The sequence below is a fragment of the Ambystoma mexicanum genome, chromosome 1q (genome assembly GCF_040938575.1).
Source record: "Ambystoma mexicanum isolate Mex_15411 chromosome 1q, UKY_AmexF1_1, whole genome shotgun sequence".
NCBI lineage: Eukaryota > Metazoa > Chordata > Amphibia > Caudata > Ambystomatidae > Ambystoma > Ambystoma mexicanum.
In genome coordinates, this window is record NC_090922.1 from 85,420,574 (window position 1) to 85,443,000 (window position 22,427).

Here is a 22,427-nt window from a genome sequence, read left to right on the forward strand (position 1 = left end):
CTGTCTGGTTGCTCCACTTCATAGTTGACATGACCTAATACTTTAGTTATCGTATAGGGTCCCTTCCATTGGGCTAGCATTGTATTCATACTTGTGGGAAGCAAGACCAACCCTTTGTCCCCCACCTTAAGAGAACGAGGCCGGGTTCCTTGATCATAGTATTTCTCTTGTCATTCCTGAGCTCACCCTAGGTTTTCTTGTGCATAGTCTCGTAGCTTTCCCATGCGTTCAAGTAAATCATTCACATACTCTGTTAGGTTTGTCTCTTCCTGGGTTTCCCAAGTGTCTTTAACAACTCCAATATGGATCATGTTTTTCTTTTGAGCAAGAACTCGAATGGGGAGTAACCCGTAGAGGATTGCGGGGCATCCCGTAACACCATCAAACTCAAGGTAGGACTCTGTCCCATCCTAATCCTGTGGGATTTGTGGCTCGTCGTATCATTTGTTTAATAGTTTTGTCATAATGTTCCACAAGCCTGTTTGTCTGCGGGTGGTACACGGACGTTTTCAAATGTGTGATACCTAAGGTTTTACAAACCTCCTTCATTAAGACAGACATACAATTACTTCCATGGTCCGTAATTATGTCTTGAGGTATCCCCACTCTGGCAAAGTATGGGAGAAGGACATCGCACACTTGTTTTGGCTGAGGTTTCTCTTAAAGGAAATGCTTCTGGATACCTAGTGGCGTAGTTCACCAGCACAAGTACTTATAACCACGGCAGCTTGGCTCCATGGCACTTATTCTTTGAAAGGGGTATTTAATTAAAGGCATCCTCTGTAGGGGTGCCCGGGGTGGTATGTGTGAGCTAGTCTTTTGGCATGTAGAACATTCCTGGCAATATTTAGTTACCTCAGCGTATATTCCTGGCCAGTAAAAGTTCTTTAACAGTCTCTTCAGGGTCATGTTTTCAGAGAAGTGTCCTCCCGTGTTGTGATTGTGTGCCAGTATAACCAGATCTTTTCGATATGACTTAGGAACCAACAATTGCTCCTTCTCGTTATTATCTGGGCCACGGGTTACCCGTTAGAGTAACCCTTGATTTTCTTTGAAATACGGTGTGGATGGTGCTGGATTTGTCTGATTTTACGATTGTTCTCTTGCTCTTCTTAAAGTGTCATCCAACCCAGTTTCCATACGGAAGGAAGGAAAATGGTCTCCCACCCTCCAATCTATTAGGTGTATGTCCCTATAGTCTTCTCGCCTGGCTGCATTTCTTCTTTTCTCTGAATGGGACACGTGAGATCTAGTGGGCTTACCAACCAATTCCGCTTGTGCAAATGGTGCTTCCTGTAACCATCTATCAAACCCCGGGAGGCCAGTGCCTATTAGGACAGGGGTAGGAAGTATGGAAATAACTGCTGCCTTTACAGGCACCACCTCTCCCTTAACCCCTAAGGTGATGTCCCGGGTGGGATACTCTTTAATATGCCATGCACACATTTCACGGCTATGTTCCTTACCTTGTCGTTGTCTTGATTCCCCACATGAGGCTGTATGGCCGTCTGCCTGCTGCCGCTGTCCATCATAGCATGGTCCGGTCCTCCGTCTACTGTCACCTCTATCACATATGGCTTCTGCTTTTTTCAAAATTCTTGTGTTTGGATAGTCCCGATCTCCATGGGCTTCCGTCTTTTGTTTCCTGAAACAGAGCCTTGCTATGTGGCCCCATTCTCCACACTCAAAAAATTGAGGAGGTTGAATGTTTGTTACACCCCCACCATTGGCAGGACGGGGTTCCATTCTCATACGTGGTTCTGAAGTGACTGTTCTATAAGTTCCATTACGGCCGGTTAGCGCCTCATTGCTTTGTCGTGCTGGTGGCACCGAAAAGGTTCGGGGTGTTCCAGCTTTCTGGTTTGCGGTTGCCACGTCTATTGCTTCTGGTAAGGATAGATGATGATGTTGCCTGACCCACCTCTGGATAGGACTTGGTAGGGCTTGAATGAATTGTTCCAGCCTGATTTTGTCCTTTATCTGTCCTATGGTGGCGGTACTGGATTGCAACCATTTTTCTGCCAAGTCCTGAATGCGATAGAACAATTGTCTGGGGCTTTCTCCACCCACAATGTCTGCGGCTCTGACTGTAACTTTTGCCAACATGGTAACTTGTGGTATCGCGGTATCGCGGTTTTCTACGGACATAAGGTGAGCCTTTGTTATATGTAAACTGCGTTCTAAGGACGGTTTTGCATTTTCGGTTTTAATGCTTTCTTTCTGGCATCGCGTGATGCCTGCAGGGAACTGTAGTCCCTACGTGCTGCGGTTTCACTGCATCCATGTCATTTGTTTGGAAAGTCTTGTGCATCGTGGAATAGGAGGTGGAAGGTTCCAGCTCTCCAGGTAGCATTGCTTGGCGTCCTTTTTTTATGGCCAACATGGCCGGTGTACAGCGCCGTTGCTCCTTGGTGGTAGAGGACGAGACTGTTGCATCTGAGAGGTCCGTCTGAGTCGGCCTCTGAGTCCCGGGTATTCCACCTCACAGTACACCATTTTATGGTACTTAATTTATCAACCTCAAAATGATTGAAGGCTTTAACAAGTGTTATTATTCAGTCTTATAGTACTTTTTAATTGACCTACTGTAGGATTCAAACTTCCAAAGGGCATGCTGGCCCCATGTGAGGGATGAGCACTTCATTAGTATGAACTCCGACAGCTCAGATAGTTTTCATGTCTGAGGCGCTCTGCATTCTCACTTGTGCATGTGTTACTGTCATATGCTGTGCGGGGTCTCACATGCCACTGTAATGCCACCCATTCCCATCTTATTCCTCATATTCATGGCACTACGGGTTTGTCAGTGCTGGGGAAAAATAGAGGTAATTCCATTTAGCTCAATTTTTCCTGCACCGCTAAACTACAAGTTTGCCGGTATTACCTCCAGCAGTCTTACTAGATAGTAATAATGCTGATTTTTGGAGGAAAGATCACAGGTATAGGTAATACCGGCAAACATTCCCAAAGGACACCATGAAATGGGGATTTACACCGCCAAACCACCACTTGTAATCTGGCAGTATTGCTGCCAGAGGTAATAACTGCAGTGATAATACTGCCTGACCAAGTGGCAGTATAAGTAATTCCATTTGCTGGTGTTCCGGCGTATTTACCGCCGGAATACCAGCAAACTCATAATTAGCCCCATTGTCTCAAAGTGTCTTTGTGTGCAACCGCTGCGGAAATTGTTCCTTTAAAAAAAAGTTTTAGTCAGTGTTACTGGATCAAAGTGCTTAATACTTTGGCACAATTCCTTTCCACAATGTGTCATTGTGGTAGAACTTCCAAACCTCCCTACATACTGAAATGTGCATCCTTTTATGTGTTACTAACCTTACTTGCCCCGTGTGCTTTTAAATGCACCTTTTAGCAAAAGTGGCAACCGAAATTGCAGGGGTGACACAGGCAAACCCCTTATGATGTATTTAAAAAAAAAAAAAGCATTTGACGTTTTATCAATATTACTTGCTGAATGTGCTTTTAAGAATCTATCGCAAATGATTTTCCAGCACTTAACACCCCCACCATCATTACAATAAAGGTATTATTTATTTTGGGGGGGGGCTTTTATTTTTCGGCAGTGGCCAGTGATAAAAGGTAGCCTGCGACTAAAGACCAAAGTGAAGGTTTTGGAACCCTGGGAAATGTTTCGGAGTAACCCGGAAACAGTCATTCTCTCAGTTCTGCATGAAAAATAGGAGCTTGGAAAACGCAGCGACAGATGATCAGCCTCACTCATCAAAAGCCTTGAAAAATGTTGCAGAGAGAGATGTTGTCGAAGCATGCACAGAAAACAGCACCAGGTGCATGGATGCTTTGATCGCAGTAAGCCAGCAACACATGAGTACATCCACAGCTGTGCCGCCGGTTCCTTCAGATTCAAGAGCATAGTCAAGTGTGAGAGGAAGTTCATCTAAAGTTCAGTTTCCTGGAATGTTCTACAACAATTTGTATGATCACATCATCCTGCTCGTAGTCTTCCGCACCAAGGTGTTGCAGCTGCGAGGCTCACCGAAGTAAATAAAGGTACGGATATCGAAATTATATGTATATGTGTTTTTATTTCCTTTTTAGCCCTTATGAGTGCCCGCTCGTCTCCTCACCAGACCCTTCTCTGCTACAGAGGCATAGACAGGGTAGAGCCTGAGCAGGCAAGGCCCACCCAAAATCTGTAAATGCCCACACAGCACTGATGATTGGGCATTTAAAGATGTTAATGTCACTGTAGTGGGCCCCAATACATTAGCTCAGACCCCACGTGTTAGACATTCCTGGCTGCGCCTCTGCTCTGCTACTCCCTGATTTGCCCCTCTCCATCCTCACCTACGCAGGAAAGGCCATGTCACCATGGGGCAGATCTCCCCTCTTAAACACAACTCAATAGCTGTGAAGGGTCCTTGAAAAAATGTGAGCAACCAGGGCTCTGGTTTGAAGCACAACATACTTTTTTATATTCCCAATATGATAAATAAAAACCAAGTGTAACATGAAGGAAGACATAGGTTTAAGGTGGTTAAGTTAGTGCTCTATAATTCTTTAAAAGGGCACTGTAATGTCTTTAGGATTGATTGTATGTGTGATCAAACATACATAGAATTGTGCATATTGCTCATAACATCTGCTTCAAATAATAAACACACCCCACACTTTCTATACAATAGCACCGATATAGGTGTCTTTATATTGCTTTTTTATAACAATGCATAGATATGGCAGTAGGTCTCGATAGACATATATGTAATGGCTTTGCACTAGCTCAAGGCATATTTAAGGTCAAGATGAAGTCTCCATAGCATTTCAGAAACTAACTTTTCTCAATAACTGCATGAAAAATTCTGAAAATATTACACAGTAATATTTCAAGGCAGCCACCTGTGCATGTAAATTAATGGCTTCAGAGTATAAAAAATGTTTTCTTTGAGCACGTTTGGAACAGCATTTAACATTTGGTTATCCCATAGGAAAAAAAGAAATCAGCACCAAGTGTCTCAAAATTGGCTGCGTCGATTTTCCCAATTTTTAATAGCACTCATTTAGGTATCTTTATGTAGCTATTTACAACAATGCATATATATGGCAGTATGTCTCGCGAGACATATATGTTATGGCTTTACAATAGTGCAAGGCATATTTAAGGTTAAGACAAAGTATAGTGTTTCAGAAAATAACTTTTCTCAATAACTTTCAAACACATTCAAACACGTGCATGAACATTTCCGAAAATATTCCACAGTAATACTTCAAGGCAGCCACCATTGCATGTAAATCAATGGCTTACTAGTATAAATGTTTTTTTTGAGTGCCTTTTGAACAGTGTTTTACATGGAGTTGTCCCATACAAAAAAAAAAACTATTTTTTCAGCCCAAATATCTCAAAGTTGGCTGTGTCGAATTTCCCGTTTTTTTACATGCTCCTAGATTTCACCAGGAATTGGTGCACCGAAAAAAGATTTGCAAAATCGGCTTGGTCAATTTTGAGATATTAACATTTTAAATGTATCTATATGACGTATGCACAGAATGAATTCACATCTTTCATGCAAACTGTACACAGAGTGCATGAGCTGTACAGTTTGTAAATTAAACATTTAACATCTCCTAAAAACTCACATCACGCCTCAAAGGCACATCTAAGCTGACTCGGAGGTCCATTTTAAGGTGATGCAATAAATGTACACTTTTCATACAAACTGTACACAGAGCGTATGAATTTTACAGTTTATACATTATAGAATAAACATCTCCTAAAAATTCACACCGAAGGCAAGCTGACTTTGATGTCAGTTTTAAGGTGATGGAACAAAAATGCACACTTTTCACGCAAACTGCACCAAGGGAAGTATGATTTTCACAGTTTATACATTACACAGTTTACATCTAAAAATTTGCATCAAAATCAGGGCTGTTTTTACACACATGCTTACTACACATAACATGTGTACATATAACATGTGCTCTCACATAAACCTATGACACATGCACATACAGCAAATGCTCCTATGACACACGCTTCTACCACACAGACTCTTAAAACATCACTTACCACACACTCTTACGACACACACTTTAATGACACACACACACACACACACACCTACGACAGGTGCTCCTATGACACGTGCTGCTACGACAAGTGCTCCTACAACACATCCTCCTATAATACAAGTTCCTATGACACATGCACCTCCTACACATGTGCCTACTACACCTAACATGTGGACATATGAGATATGCTCTGAATGCACCTAGGACACATGCACCTAGGACACATGCACCTATGACACATGAACCTATGGCACCTGCTCCTATGACACATGCTCCTACGAGACATGCATCTATGACAAACGCTCCTACCAAACACACTCTTATGACACACGCTTATTGCACACACTTATGACACACACGCTGTAATGACACATAATTCTATGACACACATGCTGCTATACCATGTGCTCCTATAACACACACTCATATGATACATCTTCCTATGACATGTGCACCTACTACACATTCACCTACTACACATAACATGTGGGCATACCACACATGCTCTTACAACACATGCTCCATCCATAAACACTCTTACGATACACACTCTTACAACGCACATGCGTACGATGCACACATACCACACACAACATTCTCTTATGACACGCACTCTTAGAACACATGCTCCTATGACACATGCAGCTACTACACATACTCCTACTATGCACACACACACTCCTATGAAACATGCTATTTATTTATTTATTGTGCATTTGTTAGGTGCTTATACAGTATGTCAATTCTGTTTCAAAGTGCCCACAGGGCAACAAGGAGGGAACATGGTATTGAAACAATAAATACAGTGGAGGATAAAGATGAACCTACTATACCTTCAGAACGTGCAAGTGCAGGGAGAAGAGGGGAGTGGGGGTAGGTGCTGGAGTGTCAGCACTCGTGGATGAGCAGCAGATGTAAGTGTCTAGTCTAGTAAGTACTATGAGGCCTGGGGCCGCATTAGATAGGTAAGTGCAAGCCTACAGGATGAAGGCAGGTGGGGGCCGAGGTGAGTAGGCAGATGCTAAGGCAATTGGGTGTGGAAGGCCAGGACTCCAAAGGACACATAAGGGCACTGGCCATAAATCACAGTGACTGTGAGATTAGCAGAGGAGGGAAGAAGGGAAGGAGGAGGTGAAGAGGAAAGTCTTGAGGAGCTTCTGGAATTTGAGGAGGTCCTGCTCAAGATGAAGAGGAAATGGGAGGCTCTTCTGCAAGAGGGAGCCAGCCGAAGAAAGAGATTGGCCTCCAGCCCTTTGTTTAGTGAAACACTTTACACACTGAGAGTTGGTGCCAGAGGAATGTAGACATCTAGAGGGAGATTATTTAGTAAGGGAAAGTTGCAGATAGCATGGTCCCTGGCCCACAGACAGTCTTGTGAATGATGCAGGGGGGATATGAATTTAATCTGTGCAGCAACTGGGACCCAATGAAGTGTTTTTAGAGCAGGAGAGATGTGGTCCCTGGGCTTGAGGCTAAGGATAAGTCTTGCTGCCCTATTCTGGATTAGCTAGAGGGGTCGTTGAGAGGAAGAGGGTAGATTCAGGAGAAGACTGTTGCAATAGTCAAGCCTAGGGAGTACCAGGGCTTGGATAACATTAAGCTTCTGGAGAAGTGAGAAAAGGGAGCATTCCTTTGAGAAGGAAGAGTTGAAGTGGGACTTCTTGGAAACATCCTGAGTGTGAAGGAGGATATGTGCTCCTATGAAATGCGCTCCTACAACACATGATACTATGATGCACACTACTCCTACCACATAGACACCTACAACATGCTCTGCAATAATGCACGGAGATCGTAAGAGTTTGACAGTTGATACATTACAAAATTAACATCTCCTGAAAACACACATCAAAGCCAAGTCATATAAACTGTACACATAGGGTATGAGTTTTGCAGTTAAAACATTACACAATTAACATTGTCTTTCCTCTCTGATCGACCCTCCCAGGTCCAACTTGGGTCCTTCCTATCATCTATCTCCCTCTCTACCTGTGGTGTTCCCCACGGGTCTAACCTCTCACCCTGGCTTTTCAGCCAATACCTGGCAGCTCTCGCACACTGCATTGCCATTTTCTGCTCAAATTTCCAGTGCTATGCTGATGACACTCAACTCATTTTCAGGCTGTCCTCGCCCACCTCCTCTCCCTCTCTCATCTCTGATTGCCTAACTGCCATTCAAGATTGGTGTGCCACCAATGATCTTTGTCTGAATGCTAGCAATACGGAGATCCCCCTCATCCGCACACCTTCACGATCCTTTCCTCTCACTCTCTGGCCGGCCTCCCTTGGCCTTCCTCCTACCTCCACCAGCGAGGCTAAGAACCTCAGGGTTATCTTTGACTCCACACTTTCTTTCTACGCCCACATCTCTGATGTCTCTAAAAAGTCAAACTTGCTAATGAATCTCCTCAGAGGTACTCTGCCTTTCCTCTCCTTCCCCCAGAAGCTCACTGTATCCCAAGCTCTGGTTCTTTGGTTCTCTCTAGGTTGGACTATTGTAACAGCCTCTTTCTAAATCTACCTGCCTCTACTCTCTGCCCTCTGCAACTAATCCAGAACAGGACTGCAAGACTTGTCCTTGGCCTCAAGCCCTGGGATTGTATCTTTCCAGCTCTGAAATCTCTCAATTGGCTCCCAGGGTATGCAAGGATTACATTCAAAACCCTCTGCATTGCCCACAAGGCTTTCTGGGGCCTGGGTCAAAAATACCTTTAGCTATCCCTCCGAAAATACCTCCCCTCTCGAGCTCTTCACTCATCTACCTCTAACTCCCTCTGGGTCAGTTGTTTTTTCAGTTGAACAAGCTGAGGGTAGATCTCTGTCTTTGGCTGGGGCCTCGCTCAGGAACAGCCTCCCATAAACTCTAAAATTTGAGGAGAGCCATCTCCGGTTCCAGAAGCACCTCAAGACCTTCTTCTTTGCTTCTGCCTTCGCTCCCCCTCTTCCCTGCTGATCTGTTCTCTTTTGTCACTGTGCAGCTGGCCACACTGTTTCCTCCGGGCCCAGGTACCTGCTCACCCTGCCACCCCCCTGCACTGCCTCTGGGCCACCCCTTGCAGTGGGGTCTGTATCTGTACCCATACAGTCCCCCCTTTTTCTTCCTGCACTTATCAGACCTACCCTGTCTGCTGCCTTAAACCCAGCACTTGCCACTTGCTGGCTGCACTACCACTGTTTGCTGCCTTTATTATTTATTTATTTATTATTATTTATCTGTTTCTCCTTTGCTCTGCACTTTCCACTTCTCCCCCCTTCCAGACACGTGTTGCCTCCCCCACTCCCATGCACTTGCACGTTCTCAATGTCACTGGGCCTAGTAAGATTGTTGTTTTGTTTTACCCTGTCCCCCCACCCCTCTTGCCTTGTCGTGCTCTGAAACACTTGTGGACGAGCGCAATAGAAATAAAATATCAATTAAATTCAATAAAAACTCACATCAAAGCAAGTCACAGCTGCATTTGATGTCAGGTTTAAGGTGATAGAATAAATTTACACTTTTCACACAAAGTGCAACAAGACGAGTATGAGTTTCACAGATCATATATCACACAGTTTACATCTGAAAACTCTCTTCACAGTCAGGGATGATTTTACATGCATGCCTACTACACATAACATGTGGACGTTATCACATGCACCGATGGCACATGTTCCTATGACACATACTTCAGCCATACTTGCTCTTGTCACATACACTGTTACAGCATAGACTTAACTAGCACTCTTACAACATGCACTCTAATGGCACACACTCATACAACACATGCTCCTATGACACATGCTGCTATGACAGCCCTCATACAACAGATCCTCCTATGATAAATGTTCCTATGACATGTCACACCTACTACACATGTGCCTACTACACATAACATGTGGACATAAGACACAGGCTCTCACATGCACTTAGGTCCCATGACCCTATGACAGATGTTATGAGGACACACATTCCTATGACACAAGCTCCTATCAGACACACTCTTACAACACACACTTACCACACACTCTTACGACACACACTGGCCCTCATTAGGACCCTGGCGCTAAGGGGTTAGCGCCAGCGTTAGCTGCGCCGACCCCTTACCGCCAACTACGAGTTCCCGGAGCGCCATGGTCATTTCTCCGCCCGCTTTTTGCGGGCGGAGAAATCCATGGCGCTAAGGGACCTCGTTGTTAATTACGCCGCCGTACTTTACGGCGGCGTAATTAACTCCTTCCCCACTCCCATTATACCCTATGGGGCAAAAATGGGAATGGGGAAGGGTAAATGGGGATTGGGGACTTACCGCCCCGCCGACCTCGGAATGGGGCGGTAAGTCCGCCATCCGCCATGGCGTAAAGGGACTTTGCGCCATGGCCGGAAAGTCCGTCGATGGCGGAAAAAATCCGCCAGGGTCGGAATGAGGGCCACTGTAATTACACACAGTCCTATGGTACACGCTGTTATAACATGTGCTCCTACAACACACACTTGTATTATACATGTTCTCTGACAAGCACACCTACTACATATGCACCTACTACACATAACATGTGAACATACAACACATGCACTTACTACACATGCTGAAACCGACGATAGAAATAAAATATCAATTCAATTCAACCACACACACTCTTACGGCACACACTCTTATGATGCACATGCTTACAATGCACACTTACCACACACTCTTATTACACCCTCTTATGACACACACTCCTACAACATGTGCTCCTATGACACATGCAGCTGCTAAACATGCTCCTACGACACATGATCCTATGACATGTGCTCCTATGACATACCCTCCTACAACATAGGGTATAAACACACACACTCTTACAATGCATACCCCTACCACATAGACACCGTCAGTGTGCGCTGCAATCACATATGCAGAGCATGTGAGATTTACAGTTGGTACATTACAAAATCACCATCTCCTAAAAAAAAACTCACATCAAAGGCAAGCCAGATGAACTGTACACAGAGGATAAACATTTTACAGTTAAAACATTGCACAATTAGCATCTCCTAAAAACTCACAACGAAGGCAAGCCACACCTGACTTTGATGTCAGTTTTAGAGCAATGGAATAAATGTAAATTTTTCACATGAACTGCACCAAAAGGAATACAAGTTTCACAGTTTGTACCTTGAACAATTGACATCTCCAAAAAACTTACATGAAAGGCAAGTCTCAGCTGACTTTGATGTCAGTTGTTTTACAGTTTGTACATTACACAATTAACATCTCTGAAACACTCACATGTAAGACAAGTTAAAGCTGACTTTGATGTTAGTTTTAAAGGGATGTAATAAATATACAATTCTGACACAACTTTACCAGAAAGAGTATGAGTTTCACAATTCGTACACTATACTGTTTACATTTGAAAACTTACATCAAAGTCCAGGCTGATTTACACACGTGCATACTAAAAAATAACATGTGACCATATGACACATGCTCCTGAAACAAAGGCTTCTATGACACACGCTCCTACCACACATACTCTTACCACACACACCCTTAAAACATACTCTTAACACACACTCTTACCACACACACTCTAATGAACCAACACTTCTACAACACATGCTGCTACAACACACACTGCTATGATGTGCACTCCTACAACACACACTATATGAACACTAATAACACAAACTCTTACTATGCACCCTCCTATGACACAATCTTATAAAACATACACCTGTGATGTGTGCAACTACAACATGTGCTGCTATGACTTGCACTCTTACGACACATCCTACTATGACACATGCACCTACAACATGTGCACCTACAACATGTAGGCATACAACATGTGGATGTATGACTTGTGAACGAATGACACACGCTCTGATAAAATGTGATCTGATGACATACACTCTTATGACACACACTTTTATGATACATGCTCCAAAAAGCATGCTTCTTCAACACACAATCTTATGACACACTCTCTTACAACACAGAAACGTATAACAAATGCACTTATGACACATACACTTATGCCACATGCTGTTATGCAGCATGTTCTTATGCCACACACACACTTATACTACATGCTCTTCCAACACAAGCTAGCATTACAACAAACACTCAGAATCAACAATCAAGTAACCGTAAAAAAAAGATGAAATGATTTGAAAAATGATAATTTTTGACAAAAATTTAAGGTTAAACCAACAAAAACTTAAAGTCTACAAATATCTGAAATAATAACATTTAAGTAACAAGATAATATTTTAATACATTAAAAATATTATATTAACATCAAATATCATGGTAATCTTAACTCACTCACACACTTGAAAGCATACCACACAAATTTCATACATGAAAACAAGTAGTTGTATAAAATATAAAATCCTTCAAAAGAAAGTACATTAAATGTAGACCTATAATAAAGGTGAAAAGAAAGTATAAAATATTTGTGAAATACAAAAAGAACTGTATAATAACAAACTTAGATTATATTATACAGAAGCATAATTCTTCACAAATATTGCAATAAAAATATACACAGAACATTTAAAACAAATTCTACAACAGCAACTTATACATAAGAATTCAAGTGTCATAGTTTACATGTACAATAATATCAATTAACAAATAACATTATAAATTAATAAAAATACAAATATCAATTAACAAGGTACATGAAGTTCTAAATACATATAATTTACTAAACAATAAACGTAAAATTATAAAAATAAAACATACACTAAACTACTAAAAAGGAATTACAAAGTGAAAGATTAGTAACATTTACTTCTACATATAACATTAATTTATACACCACATGTATACTCATTAAACTGTTCATAAACAATGCAAACATGTAATATGTGTGTCAAATGAATATAAATACTAACAAAGAAGCATAGATATAATATGCATTAAAAAACATAAAGAAATAAAATCACTTCAACATTTTTATTAAATTAAAATCCAACACATATTCACACAATACATTACATTACTTTGACTATAAAGCATTCTAGAGCAAAAACAAAATATTGCAAAACAAAAACTGGATGAGTTAAGGTTACCATGATATTTGATTTTCGTATAATATTATTTTAATGTATTGATACAGTTTATTATGTTGTTGCCTTAATGTTATTGTTGGTTTAATCCTAACTCTTTTGTAAAATGTTTTTTGAATAATTCATATATAAGTGTAGCAAACCTTCCCTTTAGTTATAGTTCAGTTGGCTTGCACGTAGGAAGAGAGTTTTTTGGATGGCTTATAATATCGGCATTGTTTAACGAATCTGCATGAAACTTGAAAAAAAATGTAGAACCGACTCTGAACCTTTTTTGAAAATTTAGTGTGGTTTTATCAACGGAGCAAAATTATAGCAGGGGTTCCAAAGGTTTTGAAATCCAGATTCACTTGAATGACAACAAACATTCTGTCACACCTACAGCCTGAACCATTGGATGGATTTTCACAAAACATAGGTGAAGAGCACTAACCCGATCCCGAAAATATGCTTTTGCAAAATGCAATCCATCAAGAAGATTTTTAACAAAATGGCCTAAAGTAAGTAAAGAACTGTAATATGTTGACACATCCATGGACCCACTCATTGATTCAGTGTCAGTGAACATGTCTGTACCAATGAGGGAGTTGCACAACATTTGTGGATAACACAAAGGTTCTGATTGGTAAAACATCAAACATCAAACATGTTTAAACAGACACCATGTTGGATATGTGACCAACACTTGAGGTGTGTGAACAGAGCAGAACGAGAATGTTCACATTATACTTTGACTACACATGAAACAGGTGAGTCTTGGCGAGGATGGAGTGGAATATAGGTAGACAATGATAAAAAAAAGGATGTTGTTTATTTTCCGATGTCCAAGGACAGTGAGATGTTCAAGGGCTCATGGAATGTTCAGGGACACAAAGTAAAACAATTCAGGCCTTTGCAAAATACTACATTACACTTGTTTTACATTATAAAACAAGATGAGGGAACATTCACAAGGCATAGTAGGTTTGTCTTCCCCTCTCTATCCCCATTGTCTCTTCTTATATTATTGTATTTAACTATTCAACATTGTTGTACTTACATTGTCTGTCTATCATTCCCTGTCCCCTCCCTGTTACCCTGTGGGTGCTTTGAAACAGTATTTGCTTCCTGTAAAAGTGCCTAACAAGTGAACACTAAATAAATAGATGCATAAAGATGGTGGGAAATATGTGTAATAAAGGGCAATAAAAAGGGTATGTTTTCAGATGTTTGCATACACCCACATTTTTCGGGGCATGTTGTTCTGTCCATGGCCATCAACCTGCGGTGTCCATTGTGTGTAAAATATGTGAACGAAAACCCCCAAAATGTTTCTCTTGCATGATGCAAGTGGAAACCCACATGTTCGGGTCATGTTATGCTGTCCGAGGACACCAGCATGCTGTGCCCATCATGGTATACAGCATTACGCTTGCCTTACAGATTAAAACACCTGGCCTTTAGAAGGAAATGACACTTGAGATGGGGGTGATGCTGCTGTTCCCTCAGTCCACCATGAGGAGTACCTGGCATTTCTTTATTTGATAGCACTCAATTGAGTGAGCTGCAGGGAAGCTGTGTATCTGCCGAAGCAGGACAGAATGTACTTGCTTTCCAAAAGAAATGTGTTCAAAATCTGTGTATATGATTTGTAGTTTACTGTCAATTGACTGGTAGGGTGGTATTATAATACACACTGGCGTTTGTGCTTTCTGTGCACACAAGGGTTGCAGAGTTGAATCACTGGCACGGATATGTCATATAAACATAAATTGGGTTTGTTCTTTTGTTGCCGAAAAATCTTTTGATTTCATGCAAAAGTGTAAGTAGTTTGTGTTGGTTTGTACTCCTCCCCTTTCACACAGGTTCTCTGCTAAATGATTTCAGGACTGGCGGAACATTTCAGCAGTAAGTCAACAGCTTGGCAAGAGCACAACGTGACATGGCAATTAGTTTGAGTAGACCGCTGCCTCTGTATGATATGATATGATATGGCATTTATAAGGTATTGTCCAATATGGCCTAATGCCAATTTGATCTACTCTCATTTGACCGCATCTTTTGACTGAATTCGGTTGGTCAAATGGTACACTTTAATACAAAAATAGTTGTGGGGTAGGTTAAGGGAATAGGTTGTGTTGGGGGAAGTTGGGGGGAAGTCTGGCCGTCTCCCCCCGTATTAGCGTTCGTTTGTGGGGGTCTCTTTCCGCAGTAGATCAAAAGAAATTAAGTCAAAAAAATTAGGTCAAATGGGCAGTAGGCCATGTTGTTTAGATCAAACAACCCATATCCATTTATAACGCGCCTATATGCAAGTGTTTCAAATACGTGGCTACTATTAGCCATTTCTTGGATGTGGTTAGTAGCTACATATTGTTAATGGACAGGCAGACGTCTGGGAAACTCAAACCATAAATAAACTCCTATCAACTATCAGGCACACTGTGTCTATTTTCTCGGGCCCTGTTCATGTTGTGGTTGTTGTTCAAATCAGAGCGAGGGAAAAGTGGGCTTTGAGCTGGATACCAGCCTAGGCCCTGGATACTCTTTTCCCTGGTCCGCTTCATGTTGTGGGTTTTGTTACAATTGGTGCTGGGGAAGAGTAGTCCCAGTGTTTGGCTGCAGGCCAGGACCTGGGACCTCTTTTCCACGGCTCTGTTGCTGCTGTAGGTATTGTTATAATCAGGGCCAGGGAAAAGTGGGCCTGGATCCAGGCCACAGGCCAGACTACAAGCCCTCTTTTCCCTGGCCCTCTTGTTGCAATGTGCACTATGAATGAACAATTGAAAACTGGGCCTGGATCCTGGTAGGGGCCAGGCATGTGTCTGCTCTTCTTTCGGAATGATGATGCAATGTTTTTTTTTCTTTCCATTTTGAATCTGTCAGCTCAGTTACCTGGCACCGCTTCATAGCGCATGCATGGAGTTCTTATGTGGAAGGCTTATTTATATGGTAGTGATGATGTAGTGATTGTTGTCTGTGAATATTTGAAAGGTAAGTATGGGAAATGGCACAGGTCATACCTTGTTGCATTAGCCCTCTTTTTCTTGGCCCTGTTGATGCAATGCGTGCTTTGTATGAACATTTGATAATTGTAGGCCACTAGAGGCTATAAATGGTTCTTCTCTTTCTTGAGAGTGATCAGGCACGGATTGGTGTGATTTGTGCATTTTGAAGCTCTATGCTCAGTGGTACCTGACTCTGATTAAGAGTAGATGCGTGCCATTTTGGGTGGAGGGCTAATTTTGATAATGCTGTACTATAATCATGAGCAAATGCAAAGACACCTTTATTCACATTACATCTGAATTGTTCAGATTATGAACATAATTATTTTGAGCCTTTCCACATTTCTCTTGGACTAATTATGGAAATGCTATATATGGCTTATGGAAAAACAGCCATCATAGCTTCAAATATATCTTTCATGCAAAGAGATTTAGTAAGGTATAAGCTATTACTTTCAAAATGAATTGTCATCATTTGTGGGTGTTTGCTATTTGCCATATGCTGACACATTGGTAACACTTGAATCCATTTCATACCGCAAACTACATACCATAGCAACACCTAATTAATAAAGCCAAGATTAAACAAACAAGGTAACAAGCTGTTTTACATATAGGTCCAAACAGTAATCCCACGTCTCTCCAATAACAGACACGGTTTTCTTGTTCAGCTCCATGCTTTTAGCAATCCACAGAGTGAAATGAACCACTTTATTTTTTATTTAAAATTCAACTTCCCCCTGCGGGCATAGGCGGATGTCCGCTAATGTCGAAAGTCCTCTTTCACTGCAGGGTGAGGAAAAGGCATATCAGAGGGCCTGGATGGCACAAGCGATCCATCCGCAAACAACCACATGTATCTGTGGACATCAGGCCTGGGGCCCGCAGGATTCCTTCTCTTTCTGCCCACATATCTATACAGTTTTCCTGTTCATCTGCTTCATGGATTTAGCAATGCAATGCTAAATGAGTGAAATGAACCACTTGCTTTTTTTTCAATTGCAAATTCAGCTCCCTCTCCAGAAACAGAACACTTGTTTGGCACGCCTGATGTCCGCAGACAGAGGCCAATGTCTGTTAATGTCAACATTCCTCGTTCACTGAAGGGTGTGAAAAAGGCATGGCAGTGGGCCTAGAGGGCATATGCAATCCATCCGCAAACAACTGCATATGTCTGTGCACACCAGGCGAGGGGCACAAAGGATCCTGTCCTCTCTTTTTATGCATGTATCTAACTCTGATAGGCTGTATTCCAACAGCTACAGACGTGTATTCCATTCATATAAACAGTTCAAATGTTTCCTTCGAATCTGAGTGTGCATTTGTGCTGTAAATCTGCTATATCAGAAACTGCCTTTCTAAACCGTTACGGGATTACTCTTACAGGATATACAGCCATCACAGCTAAGAAGACATTCCGCGTGTATGTTTTAATAAACTATTTTGAAAAATGATCAAGTATGTTAAAATAATACAGTAGATAGTAGATACATATAAAAATGTTCAACATGGAAGAATTTACTTTTTTTTTTACTGTATGCAAGAGTAAAGCCTTCCAAATTATAAACTGTGAATTCCAATACAAGTCTCTTGAAACTTGAAATAGAAGTGATTTAGGAAATAGGTCATATGTGGTAGTGCATTTTGAACTTTTTCTGCTATCATTATTTGCATGTAATACAGGGAAACCTGCATTTCCTGTATTAAAACCTGTAAATAATTGTCTTATTACAGGCTAGTTGTGACATCACTACTAACCTGTAATAAGAAAATGGCCTAACTACTAGTCTGTAATCAGTTATTATGCTTCAGTTGTGACGTCACAATGACTGTTGCTTGACTCAACACAGAACAGAATTCCAGCTGCAACAGCATCATTTAATTAAAGCTATGACCCGCTTTGTAAATTCCTTTCTAGTGAAATAGCTTTATGTGATATTTTACAGCCATTAACTGTGAAGGAATTGTTTATGGTAGTATGTTTTTATGTGCATCGAGTTAATACATGAAACGAAAAATCTGCATGTTATTACTTATTTTTAAGCACACAATGAAAACAATTTTAGAAGTATTTTAATAAACTGTTTAAACTCATTTTCTGCAGCACTTTAGAAGAGGCATATTAGCTTTCATCTGTTATTGGGACAGATTAAGATTGATTATATGCAACAGCAAATGAACAGGGACCTTGAAATTGTTGGGAGCTGGGAGATATTTTGTCTCGAGGAGGGTCTAGTTGGCATGACACAAGTATCTACTAGGAGTTACTTTTAATCACACAGTCTAACTGGCGCCTTACAAATAAATCTATGGGACATTAAGGTGGTGTATTTAGGAATTCTTTATAAAGAAGTATTGTAAAACATCTATAAAACATTTAAAGCAAAATGGATCATACATAACTTATACACATCATACAGAAGTTAGGTGTGCATCGCATGGTGAAGTTAGATTTGAGGTGTGCTATGTATTAACTCCTAGCTTCCGAGAGGTAGTTTCTGAATATTGGGTTATACTCCTATGGAAGAACTCATATCACATTAAGGTAGAGGCCAGCTATTAAAGTGTATGGCCATGTATTATAAGTAATGAAATAACCATACTGTATGCAAAAATACCTGTTTGGTCACAAAACCAATCAGTGATTTGCAGTATTCTTGAGGGTACGTCATCCTGTATATGTGTGTAGAAATAGACCACTGCACTGAATGCATGTTATGAAATGTGCTACCACTTATAGTAATTCACTATTAACACCACATGGGGATAGTACATTTACCACTATACAGTTCAAAAAATAAATGTACCTTTTGCACAGCACAAGTGAAGTCTCACATAATTAAAAAAAGATCCTTGAAACTATACTATTCAATGAATTTTCATTTTTCATGATCATTGCATGTTTATTTCGGAAAAGTATAGACAGTTCGATAACTTTATCCCCAGAAATTCAGTGCTGCTCCTGAGCTTCATTTCAGTGTTAAATCAGATTGAACCAAATGGTTACTTCAGGATCCTTTGCTGTTAAAATCCATTCCCAGGCAATTGAAATGAGCCACCTGCTTGATTTGAACATCATTTAGATTCATATTAATGACTGGGGCGCTGCACTTTCCAATTGCAGACCATTACCTTAGTTTTGGCTTCATTAATTATTAGTTCTTTTGTTCTACGAAGTTTGAGAAGTATGTTAAGGGCTTTCTTGAGGCCAAAGGGCAAGATAGAAGGAACAACAGCATCGTCGGCAAATAGAATATGCTAAGCTTTTCACTATTTAACAATGGGGCATCCACAGAGGAATTGAGGAGGGTAACCACAAAATAATTTACAAAGAGGGAAAATAGTAATGGGGCCAAGACACAGCCTTGACGCACACCTTTAGTTACCGGAAAAGGGTTAGTTAATTGTCCTGCTGGACCACATCTTACTGATGCAAAGTTCTCTGTTTAAACAAATTCAATTGGCAGTGCGTCGGGACTGGTGCCTTGACTGAGGTTTGCAGGCTTAGAGCCAGTTCAATTTCTTCCAATGAGAACACCAGATGAAGGGAAGTGACCTGAACAGTCGACAAATCAGTTGAAGTTATAATATTCAAAGGCAAATTATTAGTGAAGAGCTTTTTGAAGTGTGCATACCAAACATTTTCTGTAAGGAACGTAGTCAGCTGCAAGGGAGCCTTTGCGTTTACGTCATTAATTATTTTCCATAGTGCTGAATAGTTGTGGTCAATGACTGCCTGCTTGAGGTTGTTCCATATTTAGTCCATTGCTTCTTTCTTTTTCTTATCTATCAGCATGTGGTCATTAGCTCTTAGGCCAGCAACCAGGTCAGAGTTTACCTCTCTATTAATCTTTCGGACAGCAAGAAGTTCAGACTTTGCGTTCCTACAATCCTTGTTGTACCAGGATAGTGCCAGGTTACGATTGGGTTCCACATTTGAACAGGGGCGAGTAATAGCTGGATTGACACAAACCACTAACCGCTCATAAAAAGATAAGCCATCAATGTTCGTAGTTGGATTTAATTTTTTATTCATTATGCACTTTAAATCTTATTAACATGTTCTTCATTTCTCAAATATACAAAAATAAATCCTTTGCATATATTTACATAATTTAAACACTAAAGTAGTCATTTTTCAATATTTAAAATAGAAAAACATGAACATGCAAAAAGATCCCACTATAGCCTTTCAATTTATGTTTGAATAAAGCAATGGAATAGTAACAATAGCATTCTAAACCTGCTATTGCTACACTTAAAAGAATTGGCACTGTCAAACAAAGTCATGCTTAGTCTATCACGCTGCATCTATTCTCATCAGGAGCACATGTATGTCATTTCAATACATTGATAAGTTCATCTTATTTGTATGTTTAACATGCACATTTAAACGTTCAGAAATGCCCCCTTAAATTCAAGGGGAAAAAGCAAAATCTAAAATGTGTATGAAAGCATGCATTGATTATACATTTGTTATATTTTTCACAAAATGGATAAAATATTGTCTTTTCATTTCCACAGAAAGAAGAATTGCTAACTACTCTTTGTTCAAAAAGAAGATTTTCTGCATTTCACAGCATATGTTTCCTATGCTGGTGAAAAACAACCACAGTTACGACTCCTTATAGCTGGAGGATATTTCAGGAACTTCTAAACATCATCTTTCTCTCGCTCCGGTGAGTCATTTCCTGTTGTACCCATGTTATTTTCTACTCTGCGTCTTGCAGGTGTTGGAAGTGGTGGTGGCCCTTGGGGGGTGCGGCTTCCATTATAACTGCTATCCTCTTTTGAAGGCTCCCAGACATAAATACAGACCTGCAGGTAGAAAAGCTAAGTGCAAATGAATAGAATAAATGAGTGGGTCACCTGGGTGTGCACTGTCTGTTGAGCTGGGGCCTGAAAAAGGGCAAGAAAAGTGGGAAAAAGTGAAGAGAACAGTTAGAAATGGGTCTACCACCTGGACATGGTAACAGATCGCGCTTTAAAGTTGGTAGGGAGTGACGAAAATCACTTTATAAGTGTTTATGGACAGTGGACCCCTATCCTGGAGTTTAGAGTCACACTAGATTTTGTTATGATGCCCCAATCATGCCATGCCGTTTGGCAACATCAGTGCGCCCAGAATGACATCAATTGAATGTATCAGTTGTAAAATTGTGACTGTGCTAAATATTTCCTTTTTTTTTTAATTGATTTGGTTGAAACAAATCAACCTTTCAAAACAAAATATTTATCATTACACAAGTAAAATTTAACATTACACAAAAATTCAATAACATATTTTTCCAAACAGTCTATACAGTAGGATACTGAATATGTTGATTCTCAACTGTACAAGGTCATTTTAAACAGTGATAGACTTAAATTAAACCATGCTAGACAGAAATAAAGATATGTCAATTTGTCATTTGAAAGCAGCTATACTCGACTGTAATTTACCTTTCGACATATGTAGCCCTAAAGAAATAAAAAAAACTAAACAAAAAAAATGGCTATGTATTAACAACCATCTCTTTGTCCAAATGCAGGCTTTCCAAGAAGCTTGCAGTTGCCACCTGGATTGGTAAGTATGAAGAACTCAGTAGCACAGACCAACATTGTTCAGGTTCTAAATTACCAAGATACCGACAATGTCTTCCAAAATGCTTTGATCTTTGAACGGCCAATGCAGGGCATTGGATGATTAGATGTTGTAATGTTTCCAGGTTGGAAGCATTGTTGCAAAAGCGGCAGTAACTTTCTCTAGCTGCGATTAGCCTTTGCTTCAGCAATAGTGCTCTGGACGGCCAGATATTAAATTGTAATCGCAGAATTGCTGAGCGAGTTTTAGCAGCAGGAGCTCTAATGAGGTACAACGGCAGAGTTTGCATTTTGTTAGCAGGAAAACGTGTTGTGTCCCCATCCACATAAGACAAACATAACTCGCATGTTTTAATCCAATCATAAGTGTATGTTAGGGATTTTGCCTTATCCGGGTTTTTAATCAGAGTATCAATAGAATCCATGCATTTCCCAAGACGCTATACACAGTGTTAAGCCACGACATGAAAAAAGTATGAGTAGAGACAAACAGGTGAAATGTGAGCTCCCTTAAGAGGATATTGTGTTCAGACGATATTAAACATTCCCTAAAAAGGGAGCATAGACGGCAGTTGTACAAGGCTTGTAGCGATATTAGACCCATCTCATAACGGATCCAGCAAACCGGAATGGACGGTGGTAGTCTTAATATATTTTTCCAGAATTTGCTTTCACATTTAGCACATTTTAGACTGGTAGTTGTAGGTAAAGTTTCCAAGCCATATAGCAAGCCTGGAACAGCTTTTTGGTTCCAGTACGTTAACGCT